This window comes from Callionymus lyra, chromosome 13, assembly GCF_982586985.1.
Source record: "Callionymus lyra chromosome 13, fCalLyr1.hap1.1, whole genome shotgun sequence".
NCBI lineage: Eukaryota > Metazoa > Chordata > Actinopteri > Syngnathiformes > Callionymidae > Callionymus > Callionymus lyra.
In genome coordinates, this window is record NC_141830.1 from 26,765,893 (window position 1) to 26,785,949 (window position 20,057).

Genomic DNA, 20,057 nt, shown 5'->3' on the forward strand with positions numbered 1-20,057 from the left:
AAAACATACGAAGTCCCTTTTTGATCAAAGCATTACTTCACAAGTAGTTAAAATGATACTACACATTTACTTTCTTTCTTTTTTCTTTTAGAGTTATATACAAAAATGTTTGTTCATTTTAATGGAACGACTGGAGCTCAGTTGTCTTTGTCTTCATCTTCGTCCAAAAAGACACTTTATATACCTCCATATACTGCTCATCTTTAACGTCCATCTTGGATTGAAGCCTCTATATGAGAAGAATTGTTACGATAAAACATAAATAAATTTGTATTTTAAGACTGTTTAAAGCAGACGTTTAAGGAATACAAAGTGATACAAACAGGAAGTACTCTGAATATTGTGAGCACTTCCAGAGTGCATACAGTCTACTGGTTACACTGTAGGAACCCCTTTGTTTTTAATTGTGTTTTTGGACGAAAGATAAAGATGAAGACCACTTCAGTTCCTGTCGCTACATTAAAATGAAGAAACACATTTGTCTATAACTCTAAAAAGAACAGATTATTTCGAAAATAATAGTACAAAATTATTGAGGTTTTAATTGTGGGTGAACTATTTCTATTACGTTTCATATATTTTCGGCAAGTTATTCCCCTTCTTGTCGTGGGGGTGTCTGTGTGTGTGTGTGTGTGTGAGTGTCTTGCCTCTTAACCCAGCGTCTTCAGGCGAGAGACAGGGACACCCTGGACAGGAGACCAGTGTGTTGCAGGACACACAACCATTCACACACACACTCATACTTACGAACAATTTCCCCAAGTTCTCAATCAACCTCTATATGTTTTTGGACTCTGGGAGGAAACCGGAGTGCCCGGAGTAAACCCACGCAACATGGTGAGAACATACAAACTCCGCACTGAAGGGTCACAAGTCGCCCGTGGTCATGTTGTGTAGAACACGTCACTCAGGACTTAAATGTAGTAAATATCTATGTTGGAAGGAAACTTGAGTGAATGTCGAGGGTCGTCTCGTTGAGGGAGGTGTGCTTCGTGTTTGTTGTCTTTCCTCAAATGCAATCACAATAGGAGTAACAACAGCTGGTGTGTGTTTGTGTGTTAGCATAAACACGTAGCAACGGCCAAGTTTTTGACGATTGAGTGTGAATTGATACGTGTGCTTCATTCACTACTGTGTGAAGTTGTTTTGCTCGACTTCACAATATAGCAACACAACAGTGTGTGTGTGTGTGTGTGTTTTGTGTGTGACAGCTGTCATTTATCCTGCGTCATGGAAAATTCCCATTTTCTCTCCGGGACGTGTAGCACAAATTTGGGAAGGATCCATCTCGCGGACGTGGGTCCGGCACATGTCTGTAAACAGAGCGGGCGCTCTTGTCGAGTCCACATGTGCTCGCGGCGCAACAATCACACAACAGTGATTGGCGGCAAATGTGAAAAACAAAGCAGCAAATCCCCCTTCACACGTGCGCACTCACACTTTCCCCAAACAGTCAATGTGGGTGGGATTGTTACTTGAAACTAAACTGTGTAGATTAGAGTTTGATCACATCAGGCTGGCGATGGAAGGAGGTTGTTCTGGGACAAGCAGCGTCTCTACGCCTGTTCAACAGTTATTACCACCATATACACATAATTATGACTGTAATCAGTGTCCGGGAAGCAAAGAAAATCATTTCATTGAATTGTTTTCTTGTGCACATGATTATTGTGACGCCACCGGTGGGAGCAGCACCTGTCAGGCACCAACATGTGGATGTTTGGAACAGTGTTTGGGTCAAGTTAAGACACATGAAGGTCAAGTTAAGACACATGAAGGTCAAGTTAAGACACATGAAGGTCAAGTTAAGACACATGAAGGTCAAGTTAAGACGCATGACGGTCAAGTTAAGACACGTGAAGGTCAAGTTAAGACACATGAAGGTCAAGTTAAGACACATGAAGGTCAAGTTAAGACACATGAAGGTCAAGTTAAGACACATGACGATCAAGTTAAGACACGTGAAGGTCAAGTTAAGACACATGAAGGTCAAGTTAAGACACATGAAGGTCAAGTTAAGACTCATGAAGGTCAAGTTAAGACGCATGACGGTCAAGTTAAGACACGTGAAGGTCAAGTTAAGACACATGAAGGTCAAGTTAAGACACATGACGATCAAGTTAAGACACGTGAAGGTCAAGTTAGGACACATGAAGGTCAAGTTAAGACACATGAAGGTCAAGTTAAGACACATGAAGGTCAAGTTAAGACACATGAAGGTCGAGTTAAGACACATGAAGGTCAAGTTAAGACACATGAAGGTCAAGTTAAGACACATGAAGGTCGAGTTAAGACACATGAAGGTCAAGTTAAGACACATGAAGGTCATGACTTTAAAGTCACAGTATAGAACCTTTGGTGTAGTTTAAATGAACGGAATGCTGGTATAAACACGAGATGAAAAACTAAAAGTCCTTTTATTTGCAAGGATTCTTGTGTGTGTTTGGCCACTTTTAACACCAAAGCCTCGTACAAACACAATGTTTATTCTGAAATTCGAAACTTAATGCTCAGGCTGGTTTATTTGACAACAACATAAACATACTGCGCCAACAACCCAAAGCAGAGAATTCATGGAAGACATGTGTTAGTCGTACACCAGTTGGAAAGTACCTTTTTTTCAGCAGGTGGACCAACAGGATAAGATGTGTCGTGAGTTGTTCATAATAGTAAGTGACTGGGTGCAGTCAGGCAATCCCCTCTTCTTTGGCTATAAATCTGGGAACCATGATTTGATCCTTTATCTCAATTTCAGACCCACATCAACTTTAAAAGCTGTGATTCTTAACACTTATTATTTTAGGGTCAGGGTGACCCGAAGGCCCGAAAACCAATTTTTTGTGAACGACCTCCACCACTGCGTATGTTTTTATGGAACCCACAGACCTTGACCCAGAGACAACAAATGGATAATGGTTTATTTGTTCGGGTTGGCCTTTTTTCTAATGTGAAAGATGTGGGTGTTAGTGATGAATTGATGAAACTAAAACAGTACAAGCTCAATAATGTAGAACATTTTCTTCAGTTTACTGAGTCAATTATTCCATGCAGAAAGGCACAAGTTTCTGTAGTTGGTATTTTTTTTCTTGTTGTAGGTCATTTTTTTTTTTCAAAGGTCTACATTTTAGGATACTTTTATTAAAATTAGTGATATTAAATATTAAGTGACAACAAAGCAATAAATACAAACACAATCACTCTTCCGCTTCCGGTGAGCCTTTGATCGGCTGCTTGAACGTAAGCTCCTGCAATAATTGCCAAAAACAGTCGTTTTAACGACTACTTGTCCGGATATTATGCTCATATCACTAAAGATATGTCTCAAGCATCTCGAATCTATGATCGTGATGCTCTTTTCAACATCAGAGAGTCGATGGAAGATTATAACCGCGACCGTTACCAACGTCCGGTGAATATGTTTCCGGCTCCGCTTCTCATCGACTCGGACTCTGTGGAATATCGTTTGATCTCTCGGGTACCGGGCGATTTCCACAAGCGATCGAGTCGGTCTGGAGTTCAGGTCAGGATGAGACGTGCAGTCGCGATCACTCGGAACAACTCTGACGTCATCGGACGTCATCGATGTTTGATTGACATTCCTCTCGCTGCAGAGTATGACGACACATCAGCGCTGCCGTCTGTCCAGACCTCAACGAAAGGTGGTGAGATTTTTTCTTTTCCTCTCTTTAATTCGGCTTTTACTACGGAGTTGAACGTCAGTGACAGCTGGTACCCACGTGACCGCTGTTCGCTTCAAAAGATCCCGCGCTGCGCGCCTGTCAGTGACGCGGCGTCGTCAGTGACGTCATCGGTGCTGAATGTGGGACTTCTTAATGTTCGCTCCATTACTAATAAATCCTTTATTCTTAATGATCTTTTCACAAGAGTTAATTTGGATTTATTATGTCTTTCTGAGACTTGGCAGAGAGAGGAAGAGTTTATTCATCTGAACGAACTCTGTCCAGTAGGGAGCGCTGTCCTGGGGAAGCCTCGCCTCTCTGGTCGTGGGGGAGGTCTTGCTACTGTTTTTAGGGAGAGTTGTTCTTGCAAAGTGATTCAGACACAGGAATTCACTTCTTTTGAATCTCAGATTATCTTGGTTGGTTTTACAAGACCTTTCTATTGTGTGTCAATCTACCGCCCGCCTGGTCCTGCGGCGGTGTTCTTGAAAGACTTTAGTGACTTCATATCTTCCATTATTCAAATGGAATCTGTCCTTATTCTTGGAGACTTTACTCTTCATGTTGATGACGTCACATCTTGTTCTGCTAAAGAACTTTTAACTTTAACAGAAGCCTTTAATTTTGAGCAACATGTTTCTGAACCCACTCATCAAAAAGGCCACATTTTAGACTTAGTTTTTACTCTTGGGCTGGACATTTCTAATGTATCTGTACATGATGTCCATCTGAGTGATCATTCTCTTGTCTTGTTTAACCTGGACTTCATCCCTGAACCTAAGCCTTTGAAAGTTAGGTCTCAGAGGCGTGTCATCTCAGCCGATACTGCAGACAGTTTTTCTGCAACGTTTGACCGTCTTTCCTTTGATGAATGCCCAGACGTGGACAGTTTGATTCACTGTTTCACTGATCATTGTGTTGAAATACTGGATCAAGTGGCACCTGTTAAATCGAACTTGAAAATTCTGAAAAAACGGTGCCCTTGGACATATGAAGATCTCCTGAGTCTGAAGAGACTTTGTCGAAAGACTGAGCGTCTCTGGAAGTCCACTAAACTTGAGGTGCATAGACTTCACCTCAGGGATCTGATGACTTCTTACAATGAGATGGTAGATTAGAAAACTGGTAGCAGAAATAGGAAAACCCCCAAAGTTTTGTTTGACACGATTAACTTCTCGTGTCTCCTGCTCCTCAAATCACGCCTGTCTTCTGTGAAGCTGACAGCAATGCATTGTTGGGATTTTTCATTGACAAAATTAAATTGATCAAAGAGAAAATCTCTCCCCCTTTGTTTGGAACCCCTACTGTCTCTGAGCCCCTCTCCTCCTCTTGGTCCTCCTTCACTGCTGTATCTTTGGGTGATATTTCGGCACTAGTGAACAAGATGAAACCCTCCTCTTGCTCAGATGACGTCCTTCCTTGTAGTCTTTTTATCAAAGTATTTGATGTAATTGGCCCCTGGGTTACCAATATGGTGAACCTCTCCCTTTCCACAGGGTTTTTTCCCAATGCATTTAAACATGCCATTGTGGAGCCTCTGCTCAAAAAAACAGGCTTAGACCCAACTGACCTCAGTAATTTCAGGCCTATTTCTAAGCTCCCTTTCTTGTCCAAGATCTTGGAGAAGGTGGTGTCTGAGCAGCTGTCTTTGTTCCTGGATCAGAGCGACATCCATGAGAAGTTTCAGTCTGGCTTCCGTAAACATCACTCTACGGAGACAGCTTTATTGAAAGTGTCCAGTGACATCATGATGTCGGCTGACTCTGGTAAATTCACTGTTCTGGTTCTCTTGGATCTGTCCTCAGCCTTTGACACAGTTGATCACCAGATCCTGCTGAGAAGACTGCGGGATGAAGTGGGACTGTCTGGGTCTGTGTTAGAATGGTTCTCATCTTACCTTTCTGGGCGCAGTTTTAGTGTATCTGCCAATAAAATGAGGTCTGAATCGGCAGATCTGTTGTGTGGAGTCCCTCAAGGTTCTGTTCTGGGTCCTTTATTGTTTTTGCTGTACTTGATTCCCCTCGGTAAAATCATTCAGAGATTTCCAGATGTTTCTTATCACATTTTTGCTGATGACATCCAGCTCTACTGTTTTTTTGATCCAACTGAGCCCCAGAGGCTGAACAGCTTAGTCAATTGTTTGCTAGAAATCAAACAATGGCTGAGTGAAAACACTCTACAGCTAAATGTGGACAAAACTGAAACACTGGTGATTGCTCCTGATGATAAGATTCCAGGGTTGAGTCAGTACTTGGGTGACTTAGGTCAGTCTGTCAAACTGAGCCTGAGAAACCTGGGTGTTGTATTTGATAAAGACATGTCTCTTGTTCGACATTGCAGAAAACTGACTAGAAACTGTTTCCTTCAACTGAGAAAAATCTCTAAACTTAGGAAAATGTTGTCGGAACATGATCTGGAGCTTGTAATCCATGCGTTTGTTTCTTCTCGTCTGGACTATTGTAACAGTTTGTTTTCATGTCTTAACAAGAAGGAGTCTTCTCGTCTGCAGTTGATTCAGAACTCTGCAGCGAGAATTCTGACCCGCTCAAGTAGAAGAACTCACATTTCTCCGGTCCTTAAAACTCTTCACTGGCTTCCAGTTTCTTTCAGGATCAACTTTAAAATTCTGGTTCTTACTTTCAGAGCTATTCATGGTCAGGCTCCTCCATACATCACTGATCTGATTCAGCCTTACACCCCAGCTCGGGCTCTGAGGTCTGTGGATCAGAATCTACTTATGGTTCCACGCACACGGCTCAGGACCAGAGGAGAGAAATCTTTTCAGGCTGTTGCTCCTAAGCTTTGGAACGATCTTCCTCTCTCTTTGCGCTTGATGGAGTCTACTGACTCATTTAAGAAACATTTTAAGACGTTTCTATTTGTTCAGGCTTTTCCTTGAATTTCTCGAACTCCTGTGATGTTCTCAGTATTATCTTGATCTTTAAAGTTTGTACTTTTTTGAGTATCGTTTTGTTTAAGCGCTTTGTGACCCTGGTCTCGAAAAGCGCTATATAAATAAATATTACTTACTTACTTACAATAGTCAAACACAACAAAAAACTAGAGTCTCCAAACGTCCTCAAACCGCACAACAGTCTAGAGAGAAATGAACATTTCTACTACCTTCCAGTTTCCTGTGTGCCAGATCAAAGATGTTCTTTGTTCCTGTGGATTATTTCTGTTGCATCTCTTGTGTTTTGCCTCTTTGTGCGCGAGTGTTAAGTTTATTCTTTATAAGCCAGTGTTGTGACGTCCATGTCTTATTTTATTTTGTTTCCTGTTTTATTTGGACCTGTTATGTGTTAATTGTGTTTATTCCAACTGCAAACTTTAGTTCGGCCTCGTTTGTGTTGTGGAAAAAAAATCCCAAAACACAATGTTATGCAAATGTAAAAATTGAAAAGATAAAATGAGACAATGAAATGGTAAAAAAAAAAAGTTAATCAAGGGTCAGTCAAATGAAAAAGTCGTGAACAGGAAGTTAAATAACAAAAAGAAAAAACAAAGGTTTGCCATGTTTGTCGTAATTTGATTCAAATATTGCATTAAATATATTCATTTAATAAGTATGACACGCGTAAAAAGTATTGATTGATGGTGAACTCATTGATTTGCCACGAAGAAGAGCGACTGATGACTCATGATTGACAGCTGTTATGCAAGCGTTTGCTCTTCTTCCATTGACTGCCAGTAATTCATGGAAATTGCTTCATCACAGCTGTGAACTACACAAAGACACTTGGATGAAGTACCGTTCACTCATGAGTATATTGATGATGATTTCAGCACAATCGCACAGATTCACTCGCTTGGCAAAATAAATACTTTTTGTGTGTACAGAGGTTGGACACAGATGTGCATACGTGACGTCTCGTCATGCACATGTATAGTTTTGTCATTTTTCATGGTAACAACTCAACCCCCCACTGATTTCAAATGTCTCCGATTCAACTCCCTCCCCGCTGCGTTTTGGCACAACACTGTAATCCAATAAAAAAGCCTCAGTGTGGGATTTTTTTTTTAGAGGCTCCTTCAAACCAGTGTTCAGAAGAGTTTGCTCCCACTTTAATCTGCCAGAAAAACACTGCTGAGTCAGCGTTATTTGTATAGAAGAAACATGTTTAAAGTTAATTTTATCAACCTTTCCTTCTTCAAACATGATGAGAACAAATGTCTTTTGATGACAAAAATATCGAACAGATTCCGATAATTAACCGGAAATCCTCGAACGGACCGTTAACCCTTGTGTTATCTCGGGGTCAAGGTGACCCACAAGTCTTTCACCTTGACCCCAAGATAACCAAGGGTGTTATTAGTCGTTGTGATTCCTGCTCTCACAGAAATGTTTTGCTAATGAAGAAGTTAAAGTGAGAACAATGGTTTAAATATAGTGACAGTAGTGATGTGTTGATGAAGCTTTATGAAGGGGGTCACAAAGCGCTTAAACAGTCAAAACAATACTCAATAAAATATATACTTAAAGGTCAAGATAACACAGAGTATCCAGAAATTTCAACAAAAAATAGTTCAACAGCTTTATTCAATTCATGGATTACTTCACAATTACGTTATTTCAAATCAAGTTATTTTTTTATTGAGGTTGAACATGAGTTCTTATACATTCAGTATTTCAAATGTAATGAGCATAATGAAAGATAGAGTCAAGTACTCTACAAACACATTTGAAATACCTGAAAAAAAACCATGTATTAGAGTCCAGTTTCTTCAAAGTAGCCTCTAATTACTGCTTTTTCCTTTATGGATTCTAGAGGTTTTCACGTTACGTTTCTCTTCACAGGTGAGTTTTGTCCAGGTTACTTGCCTTTTTAACGGAGCTGGTCCAACGGAGTCGTGAAGACAAGTCAGGTTGAAACACAGTCGACAGTCTTAATCGGACGACTGAATTCATATCATGACAAAAACCAGCAACTGAATTAAGAGAAACCAGTGAGTATTTTAAGAAAAAAAGAATTGCTAAACCTTTAAATGAGCCTCTAAGCGAATACAAACCTTTTGGCTTTTATTGTATATTAAGAAAAATACAGTCATTTAATGATATAAAACAATACGTAAATCTGATTGTGTTATTACATTCTTCAACATCTGAATTAGTTGCTCACATCAATCAAGACGGATATCAAGGTATATTTTTACGGCTCCCATTCGTTGAACTGAACCGCGGCAGCTCTGAGTTGAAAAAAAAAAAGAAAAGATAAGCAGCTGCGAGAAGTCAGCTTTCAAAGATCCCTGCACAGCTCCGTCCAAACAGCCTCCTCCACATGATTATATACACAACACTCACTACTTCCTGTCGTCGCGCAGAAGCCAGCAGAAGAGTGTCTTCGCCGGTTTCTCAAGTTTCCTAGGAGACCCTGAAGGACACAGCTGACGCAGCGGCACGGGTCATGTGACTAATGCACCAACAATTATGACACCATAATAACCACCTGTTTACGACCATCAATAATATTTATTTTAAATAAAACTCTGTGTTCTTTTAAACCAAAGACGTCCTGTCGTTGACACGCCGGCAGCTGCAGGTCCGACTCTACCTTCAAACACTTGACCAGCAGGTCTCCTCCCAGTGCTCACTCCTGACCTACTTTCTGTGGTTTACTCCCTCTTGTCTCATCAGGGCCACACACACACATCTGGGCTGATCTTAAACAGCTGATCTGGGGGAAAACAAAACACGTTGGACACTAGAATCAACACCAATCAAAAGTCAACATGGTGGAGTGGACGTCATATGTCCAGTGTTTACGTGAAATACATTCAATTGTTTACAAAACAAGATCATGTTTGTGGGAAGTTGAAGGAGTTTTCTTCAGGTGTTGGAAAATATTCGACGAGATTTAAAGATTCTCAGTGAAGCCGATGCTAAATAGAAATCTGGATTTGTCTCAGTGGGAAAAAAGAAGAAAATCGACTTAAATAAAGAAATATAAAATGTCTAATATTACTACAATTATTAATAATAATAAAACATAATACATAATGGTAATAATTGTCAGATAACTACTTGTATTTGTTTGGAATATATGTTTAAATATTTAAACTTCATCAGAATTTTTTCAGGATGAAATAATTTATAATATTAGTCAGAAAACTTCTTGATATTTCTGCAATAAATGTTTTGAATTGAAATCACAATATAAATATGTTAACGCTAAAAATGTACCTCTATAGACACGTTATTCAAAATAAATCACATTATTTTCTAAGTAAAAAGAAAGAGATCACTTATGAAACTTCTACTATTAAAAACTACTATAAATAACAATAAAAATTATCAGAATATTATTGTTCTTGTACTATAACATATATTATTCACACTTGTACTGGAATAGTGGAATATATGTTTTTAAATATCTAAACTTTATAAAAACCCTAAAAAGAAATCACATATACCTAACTTACACAACTACTACTATTACAAACTACTATAATAATAACAACAATAATAATAATAATGATAATAACAATAATAATAATAATAATAATAATAATAATAATAATAATAATAATAATAATAATAATAATAATAATAATAATAATAATAATAATATCAATACTAATAATAATGATAATAATGATAATAATGATAATTCAAATAAATATAATAAGTGACAGAGACCTATTTGTAATGAATGCAATATATGTTTTTAATTACAAAGATAATCTATTATTTTAATTTTCAAAAATGTACTTAAAAAAGGTTCAAATGAATACAGGTTAAAAGTCAAATATATGACTACTATACAAATACTACTACAAATAATACTACTACAACATTCATTCATTCTTTTTCTAATGCTTACTCCCTTCTGGAGGTGGCGGGGGGGCTGAAGTCTATCCCAGTTTCATTGGGCGAGAGGCAGGGGACACCCTGGACAGGACCACGTCTATCACAGGGCACACAAAGACAGACAACCATTCACACACACACACGCACACACACTCATACCTACGGACAATTTCTCTAAGTTCTCAATCAACCTCTGTATGTTTTTGGACTGTGGGAGGAAACCAGGAGTGCCCAGAGTAAACCCATGAAACACGGGGAGAACATACAAACTTCACACACTTCACACAACAATAATATAAATAATTGTAATATTTATTTCAATACTTTGAATATTTATCTTAACTTTTTTAAAACCTTATACAAGGTAAGAAAATGTAACGTTGACATCAACCACAACAAAATATCAGAAACAAAACTGTATTTAAATCCCACATGGACAATATGATCCTTTACTTCTTTCTTTAAATTAAAAAACCCTTCATATATTTTTTTAATAAAAATAATCTGTTTCGAACACTTTCATTTTAAGGGTTTCAGACTCACACAATCAATCTATATCTGAACTGTGTTTGAACATGCTGAGGTTCAAACAAACAAAGTGTGAAACAGTGTGAGACTCGCTCGCGTGGACTTGTGCTGGGACCTGAAATACAGACCGGTCAGTTCTCCATGTCGTTTATATTTCCACGCTGGCAGGAAGAACACCCCGGTGAGCTGCCATGTGTCGGCCAGACTTCACGTGCATTCACAGAGAGCCACGCCCTTCCACGTTCATTCATCATCAAATCGAGAAGTTGTGCGACGGCAACGAACTGCACAATAAAACAGGGTTGATCCATCGAGGGAGACACTGGAGCTCATGCTGTCGTCAGTGGCTGAGGATGATCGGATGTAGGTCAGGATGACAGCAACAGACAACAGAGGTTTACGAAGGTCACCGCAGGGTTAAAGACCAGAAGGGTGCGTCCACAGTTTCCAAGCAGGGAAAAAACAACAAGTCTCAGACATATGGAGCCTTCACTGCACAGGAATAGATCCTTCATGTCCAGATTGTTTCTCCATTTTTCTTCATTTATGTATTTTAACGAAAGACTTTTGAGCCAAATAATTTGTGTAGAATTGGTCAATTAATATCGCTAATATGATACTATGATGATAATATGATGGGTCAACAATACCATATATAGTGATACTGTAGTAACAAGTATGTTTAGTATTGACGAGTACTTGACTCTGGTGTTGTGATAGTGTAGTAACAAGGATATATGTGTAGTATTGACAAGTACTTGACTCTGGTGTTGTGATAGTGTAGTAACAAGTAAATATGTGTAGTATTGTCGAGTACTTGACTCTGGTGTTGTGATAGTGTAGTAACAAGTATATATGTGTAGTATTGTCCAGTACTTGACTCTGGTGTTGTGATAGTGTAGTAAGAAGTATATATGTGTAGTATTGTCCAGTACTTGACTCTGGTGTTGTGATAGTGTAGTAACACGTACATATGTGTAGTATTGTCCAGTACTTGACTCTGGTGTTGTGATAGTGTAGTAACAAGTATTTATGTGTAGTATTGTGGAGTACTTGACTCTGGTGTTGTGATAGTGTAGTAACAAGTATATATTTGTAGTATTGTGGAGTACTTGACTCCACAATACTAAACCTTTTTTTTCCCACACAAGTTAAACAATTTATACATAATGATTTTACTCAGAGTCGTTCTTGTCTGTTAGTTCACTGATGACAACAGTATTTTTTATAGATCTATTCCAGAGAGATTTGTCGAGTTAAATCCAACCAATGCGAACCAACATTTATTATGTCAATATATTCATTCATCCAGATGTGTAACTTGAGATGAATTTGACTGGAAACTTCTGAGAAACACAAGATACCAGACTAATCAATTCTAATGTTGGTCCAGAACCTTCCACAAGGTGTGCCTCAAAGGGTTAAACAGGCTAAAGAACCATTTGCAGCCTCACCATGAGACGGCTAATCCTGTGACCTCTCCTCAGGCTCCTGAACCTCGACTTCTTCTTTGCACTACTTATCGCTTCACCCCCCCACCTTGCCCGACTGCATTCTTCAGGCTCAGCTCGGATGGCTTTATTGAACACCGGATATAGATAATTGCTTCTCTTGTGGATCCAGACTTTAGCTGTAGTTGTGTCTAAACACCCCGGCGGGTAGTTCGAGTCTCCATCACAGTTTAATGCCCTTTAACAGATTTCATGCTTGAAACAAAGTAAAGGATTTAACAGAAGCTACAGAGAAGTTTTTTTTATACTTATACTAAATCATGTTGACCTGGAATCAGACAAGTTAAGGCCATCATATTAGATTAAAGGTGACATTATTTACTTATTATTTTATTATTATAGATTATTATTATTATACTTATCCCTATACTAACCTCAAACCAAGTTTGTATTGGGTTAGTCACGAATCACAAGTTGTGATGTGTTGACGAAGCTTCATGAAACAGTGTCATTATGTTCAGAGTCCACTAGATGGTAGTGATGTGTTGATGAAGCTTCATGAAACAGTGTCATTATCTTCAGAGTCCACTAGATGGTAGTGATGTGTTGATGAAGCTTCATGAAACAGTGTCATTATGTTCAGAGTCCACTAGATGGTAGTGATGTGTTGATGAAGCTTCATTATACAGAATCATTATCTTCAGAGTCCACTAGATGGTAGTGATGTGTTGATGAAGCTTCATGACACAGTGTCATTATCTTCAGAGTCCACTAGATGGTAGTGATGTGTTGATGAAGCTTCATGAAACAGTGTCATTATCTTCAGAGTCCACTAGATGGCGTCTCTGCACTATTTTCCTTTGTTTTGAACAACAGTTCTAATGAAACATAATTTTCAACTGATGGCGCCACCTACTGACCTCTGAACAACATGACACTGTTTCATGAAGCATCATCAGCAAATCACTACTAACAAGTGAGGCACAGTTCTTCTGTGCCTCACCTGGAAACACTGAATATGCATATTTAACACCTATCAGTGTAAAATATAAATATTGATTTACTTTTCATTTTTTTTACTATGACACGACCATCCCTGCCTCCCCTCACCACAAGATAATTGACAACATGTCACTTTCAACCTTATATTCAACCTCATATGTTAATGGTCTGGTTCAAATCATTGTCTGAAATATTCTTTAAAATGTGGGGCTGTATTCTAACTCAATGATTTATTCATTTTCCCGGAGAGGGATTCCAGCAGCACGTACACATTTGAAAATATTTGGTAACTATTATCTACTCCCAACCAGAGCCAAGAAAGACAGCAAGAGGGTTCTTGGGTTTTAGTACAAACTTCTTAATCAGAACCTTCAGGCCGACACAACGGGAACATCGTTGACGGTATTGAAGGAAAGTTACCTTCACCGGGACACATGTCCTCAACATACCTCAAACACAGACCATGTTTATGAAATACAAGTGTCTGGCTCAGACTCAGGGAGAGGATGATGGGGGTCCAGGCCGGAGGGAAAATGGGACAGAATGTATGTGAGATAAGAGGTTAGTGGATAAGTTAAATTTGAAGACACAACAGGGCAGCAGTATTTTGAGAAATCTGAGGTCATATACAAAGCGGGAATTCTCAACAGATGTAGATGTTAAATAAATACATTTATTTCATGAATGTATATATTTTTTCTTTACCTTTTTTTTAATATTAAATATGGATTTTTATTTTTTCTTTGCTGCTGGCATTTGCTTTGAGTCTTTGTTGACAAGTTTTTATTTAAAATATTTCAACATAGGTCAAAGATGTTGCGACAACTCTAGAATTCAAACAGTTTAGAACAAACTCAACACACATGTGGAAACTTAAGATCTCTGATTGATTTGAGAAGAAATCCTTACATTAACGTTAATACATTTCTTTAATGGGAGATGTTCCTCTCTCTGTAAACTACTTTTAGTCTACTACTAGGTATACGTATAGTTACTATACTATGCTTAACAAGTATTTCTGGTTCAACCTATAGCCGAGAATCCTCTTAAACATTCAAACCAGAGATGTCTTGAACTTTTTGACACAAAACATTTTGATGGAAAATGTTTTGTGTTTTATGTCATGTTCTGCTTTTATTTTGGTTTCTATGTTGTTTTTGCAGTTCCTGTGTTCTCCCCTGTTCGTCCCCGTCAGCCGACACACCTGGAACTAATCAGCTGGATAAAGAACCTGAAGGTTCAGTATTGATATTTCAGTCAGTTGTTTTCGGATGCTTGAGCTTGAGTCGCTCTTTTCCATTTTATTTTCTGTTCTCTCTTCTCCACAAGTGTTCTCATCAGCCATTACTTTTGTTCTCATTCTGCGTTCATTCCTGTGAGCGTATGTTCTGTTCTTTATAATTGTATTGTGTTGTTCTGACCACTAAGTTCCACAAGGTTACTCGGCAGCTGTGTATATATTTTTTTCTCATTGTCACATTGTTTTGTGTTTCGAACTCTCCTTGCGATATCTACGTTCTAATCCAGGTTCGGCGACGCCGCCCACGTCTTCATCTGTTTGTCTGCGACTTGTTATTAAACGGACACATTTTACACGTGTACGAGTCTCTTTCTAACATACAAACGGGAATATCTGATTGCTCTAGGGGCTTGTTTTTTTTTCCCTTTCTTCCGTCATATCAACCAGTCTGATCGTTGCACCCCTGCACAGTTGCCGGAGTCAAAGGAAAACAATATCACTGTTTGTTGGTTCAACAACTTCTCCGATGTGCTTTTCACATACCAATGTGCCAATCAGAGATTTATGGAGGTTTAACCTGTGCAGCGTGTTGCCACACTGCCCGGCATGAGTGACCTACATACCTGGATATGGTGAGTCTTAGATGGGATGTAAGGGTCTTTACGCTGATGGTAGTTGAAAGATTTGAGGTTGATCTGGAAAGATGCAACTGGGAATGATTGCTTTAAAGGTCAACAAATGTCAAACTACAAATCTTCTGACATGTAGTAAATGTTCTTCTCTCTAAGACGCGGTAAGTTCCTCATCATGACCACGTTTTACACTCAGTATCTGGTCGAACGAGAGGTTACGAGACTCCATTACGACGTAATAATGGCTTCACTCCTCCTCCAGCTGTAATCCCGCTTTGTTTATACAACGAGTCCCCTGTAGGTGGAGACTTCCGGGATTGATGACGCGTGGTGACAAACCTTCATGCTTGACCAATCACTGCAGAGTGGGTGTGGTTATGTTCAACAAGATTTAATCTCCAGAAAATCAAAGTGTTTTCAGTGGGCGGAGCTTAAGATCATTTTCTAATGTCAATATTTAAATGAAAAGAGAGTTTTTTTTAGTGATAAGTGACTGATAAGTGACAATAGAGGCACACATCACAACAACACACTCGCACATACACACTTTAGTCAAACTTATTGTTTGCAGTTTTATTCTTGTTACTATTTGTGGAAATAACCCCCTACTTAACCTTTGTGTTATCTCAGGGTCAAGGTGACCCAAAGACCCGAAAACAAATATGTCCGTGCTATCCCTTGTGTTGTCTCACAGGGTAAAGGCGAACGACCTCTCTGACTTCCAAAATACATGACCCTAAGACAAGGGTTATCTTTTTCACCGAAGTTACGTTTTTAATCTTTTGTTCTGATCACATAAGGAGAATCACAGGGTTGTGGTTCAGTCAAACACATTTTAAAATATTTTAAAGGAGGCATTAAAACATCTGTGCTGAATTCCACGCTGACCAGGAAACACCAAAATTTACTTGAGTTTAAAGAGGGACGGGAAGATGATATTAAGCTGTCACTTAGAGATCCATAGGGGAGAAAAAGAGAGGAAGAAGGGTTGACAAATGGGAAACATGTGCAGCTAACATTGAAATCTGTGTCAACCTCTCACCCACTGGATGCGGGAGGCTGGCAGAATACGAGACAGGGGTGGGAAGAAAGAGAAGAAGTGATCAGTCAGGTCCTCTTATCCTCTGAGCTTTCCTGTCTCTCCGCGGTGATATAGCACCATCTGCGAGTGGGCCAGGAGGGAAAACACATGGGGGGGAAAGGCTTCAGTGATAAATGGCTTCTAGGGTTCTCTGGTTTGCATTTATAAAAACCAAAAACACACCGTAATAAAGCTCAGGAGGGGAGGGGGGGTCTTGGACCGCTCCTCAACACTCATTACACAACATATTGCATAATCACGTGGATTCTATTCATGGCAACCTTTTTTTGACATAGAGGTTTATCACCCGGTTTTTACGATGAGATGAGTTTCTGTTTAACAACACGCTCTGATTGTACCGACGACATTCGGAAACGGCGTGAAGTAACTGGGCAATGGAAAGCCACTCTGGGTCCAAACATGTCGTTAGATGCTCAGAACATCGGGCGTGGACTCCTGAGGTATTTTTTGCAGCTCTATGATCGTCTTTACTGCGAGGTTTAGCTCATTAACAACCGGTGTTTCAGTCACGGCAGGTAGTGAGACACTAAATGAGGGAAAAGTCAAGGGGCGTCGATGATGGAGAACTTTAATGCCAAGTTTTAGTTAAAAGTCAGACAGAAGAAAAATATTGCAAACTCGGAAAAACTTTGTTTGGGTCTAGGAAAAACAAGATTTCTTCATCCCTTGTGTTGTCTCTGGGATAAGGTCAATGACCTCCATAAAAACATATGTAGTGGTGGAGGATGTCTTTCACCTTGACCCAGAGACTACACAAGGGATACCACAAACACATTTATTTTCAGGTCTCTGAGGTCACCATGACCCTGATACATATTCAGTGGTGGAGGTTGTTTATATTGTCCCAGAGACAACACAAGGGATACCACAAACACATTTGTTTCCAGGCTTCAGGGTCACCTTCAATTCAATTCAATTCAATTTTATTTAAAGTGTCTTATCATAACAAAGTTATCTCAAGACACTATACAGTTGAAATAAGACTACAGTTGATTAAGGAAAAATAGATCCCAGCAATTCAACAAAGAGCAAGAAACAAAACACTCTACAGTGAGCTGTACAGTGAGCAATGGCGAGGAAAAACTTCCTTTTAGAAGGCAGAAACCTCGATCGGAACCAGACTCATTGTTGACGGCCTGCCGCTTTGACCGGCTGGGACGAAGGATGGGGGGGTAGACAGATGGGTAAGGAGAGGAGTGAGGGAGGATATAGTGAGAGAAAAGAGGAGAGTGTAGGAGGGTCCATGGGGGTGCTGGAGAGAACTCGGGATCTGATGACGTGGTGAAGATCCTGGATCAGCAGCAGCTCTGGAGGTGGATCCCTGGATCAGCAACAGCTCTGGAGGTGGATCCCTGGATCAGCAGCAGCTCTGGAGGTGGATCCCTGGGGCTCCGGGAGAGAAATAAAAAGGTGTGGGTTTGGGACAAATGTATACAATACACAGGTAAACAGACTCCGGTGACGGGTAAAGATATATCGAGGGGAGAGGGGGGGGGGGGTTGAAATAGCCAGGCCAGAGGGCACATACAGTGCCTTGCGAAAGTATTCGGCCCCCTTGAACCTTTCAACATTTCGCCACATTTCAGGCTTCAAACATAAAGATATAAAATTTTAATTTTTTGTCATGAATCAACAACAAGTGGGACACAATCGTGAAGTGGAACGAAATTTATTGGATAATTTAAACTTTTTTAACAAATAAAAAACTGAAAAGTGGGGCGTGCAATATTATTCGGCCCCCTTGCGCTAATACTTTGTAGCGCCACCTTTTGCTGCAATTACAGCTGCAAGTCGCTTGGGGTATGTCTCTATCAGTTTTGCACATCGAGAGACTGGAATTCTTGCCCATTCTTCCTTGCAAAACAGCTCGAGCTCAGTGAGGTTTGATGGAGAGCGTTTGTGAACAGCAGTCTTCAGCTCTTTCCACAGATTCTCGATTGGATTCAGGTCTGGACTTTTACTTGGCCATTCTAACACCTGGATACGTCTATTTGTGAACCATTCCATTGTAGATTTGGCTTTATGTTTTGGATCATTGTCCTGTTGGAAGATAAATCTCCGTCCCAGTCTCAGGTCTTTTGCAGACTCCAACAGGTTTTCTTCCAGAATGGTCCTGTATTTGGCTCCATCCATCTTCCCATCAATTTTAGCCATCTTCCCTGTCCCTGCTGAAGAAAAGCAGGCCCAAACCATGATGCTGCCACCACCATGTTTGACAGTGGGGATGGTGTGTTCAGGGTGATGAGCTGTGTTGCTTTTACGCCAAACATATCGTTTTGCATTGTGGCCAAAAAGTTCGATTTTGGTTTCATCTGACCAGAGCACCTTCTTCCACATGTTTGGTGTGTCTCCCAGGTGGCTTGTGGCAAACTTTAAACAAGACTTTTTATGGATATCTTTGAGAAATGGCTTTCTTCTTGCCACTCTTCCATAAAGGCCAGATTTGTGCAGTGCACGACTGATTGTTGTCCTATGGACAGACTCTCCTACCTCAGCTGTAGTTATCTGCAGTTCATCCAGAGTGATCATGGGCCTCTTGGCTGCATCTCTGATCAGTCTTCTCCTTGTTTGAGATGAAAGTTTGGAGGGACGGCCGGGTCTTGGTAGATTTGCAGTGGTCTGATACTCCTTCCATTTCAATATGGACAGTGCTCCTTGAGATGTTTAAAGCTTGGGAAATCTTTTTGTATCCAAATCCGGCTTTAAACTTCTCCACAACAGTATCTCGGACCTGCCTGGTGTGTTCCTTTGTCTTCATGGTTCTCTCTGCGCTTTAAACAGAACCCTGAGACTATCAAAGAGCAGGTGCATTTATACGGAGACTTGATTACACACAGGTGCATTCTATTTATCATCATCAGTCATTTAGGACAACATTGGATCATTCAAAGATCCTCACTGAACTTCTGGAGTGAGTTTGCTGCACTGAAAGTAAAGGGGCCGAATAATATTGCACGCCCCACTTTTCAGTTTTTTATTTGTTAAAAAAGTTTAAATTATCCAATAAATTTCGTTCCACTTCACGATTGTGTCCCACTTGTTGTTGATTCATGACAAAAAAATAAAATTTTATATCTTTATGTTTGAAGCCTGAAATGTGGCGAAATGTTGAAAGGTTCAAGGGGGCCGAATACTTTCGCAAGGCACTGTACCTAGCACAGCAGATCCAGACACAGGGGCCCAAGCCGCGGCAGGAACCCGCGGGAGACCAGGACCCGGCAGGCGAGATAACCACCAGAGCCGACCCCGAACACCAGCGAGAAGGCGGACCACCACCGGGGGCGCGAGAGGGCAAGCACAGGGGAGGACGACCGAGGAAGCAGAGAGGGGGAGGCACCAGGCGCAGGCACCGGGGCAGAGGGGCAGCCAGAAGAACCAGTCAGGGGATAGGGCCCCGGGGCCAGGCCGGGCGACGGAGGACCCCCAGACCGTCAGGCTGCCACCAAGTCCATAGCAGGGGACCGAGTCAAGGAGATAGGGATCTACCACAGCAGCGGCGGAGCCCCCCCCAATACCCTGCGGACACGGCCAGTAGCCGGGTCGAGTGCCACCGCATGAGCCCGGGGGAGCAATGGCCAGGCACCGGCCCAGGTCCCCCGGGTCACAGGGGGGCC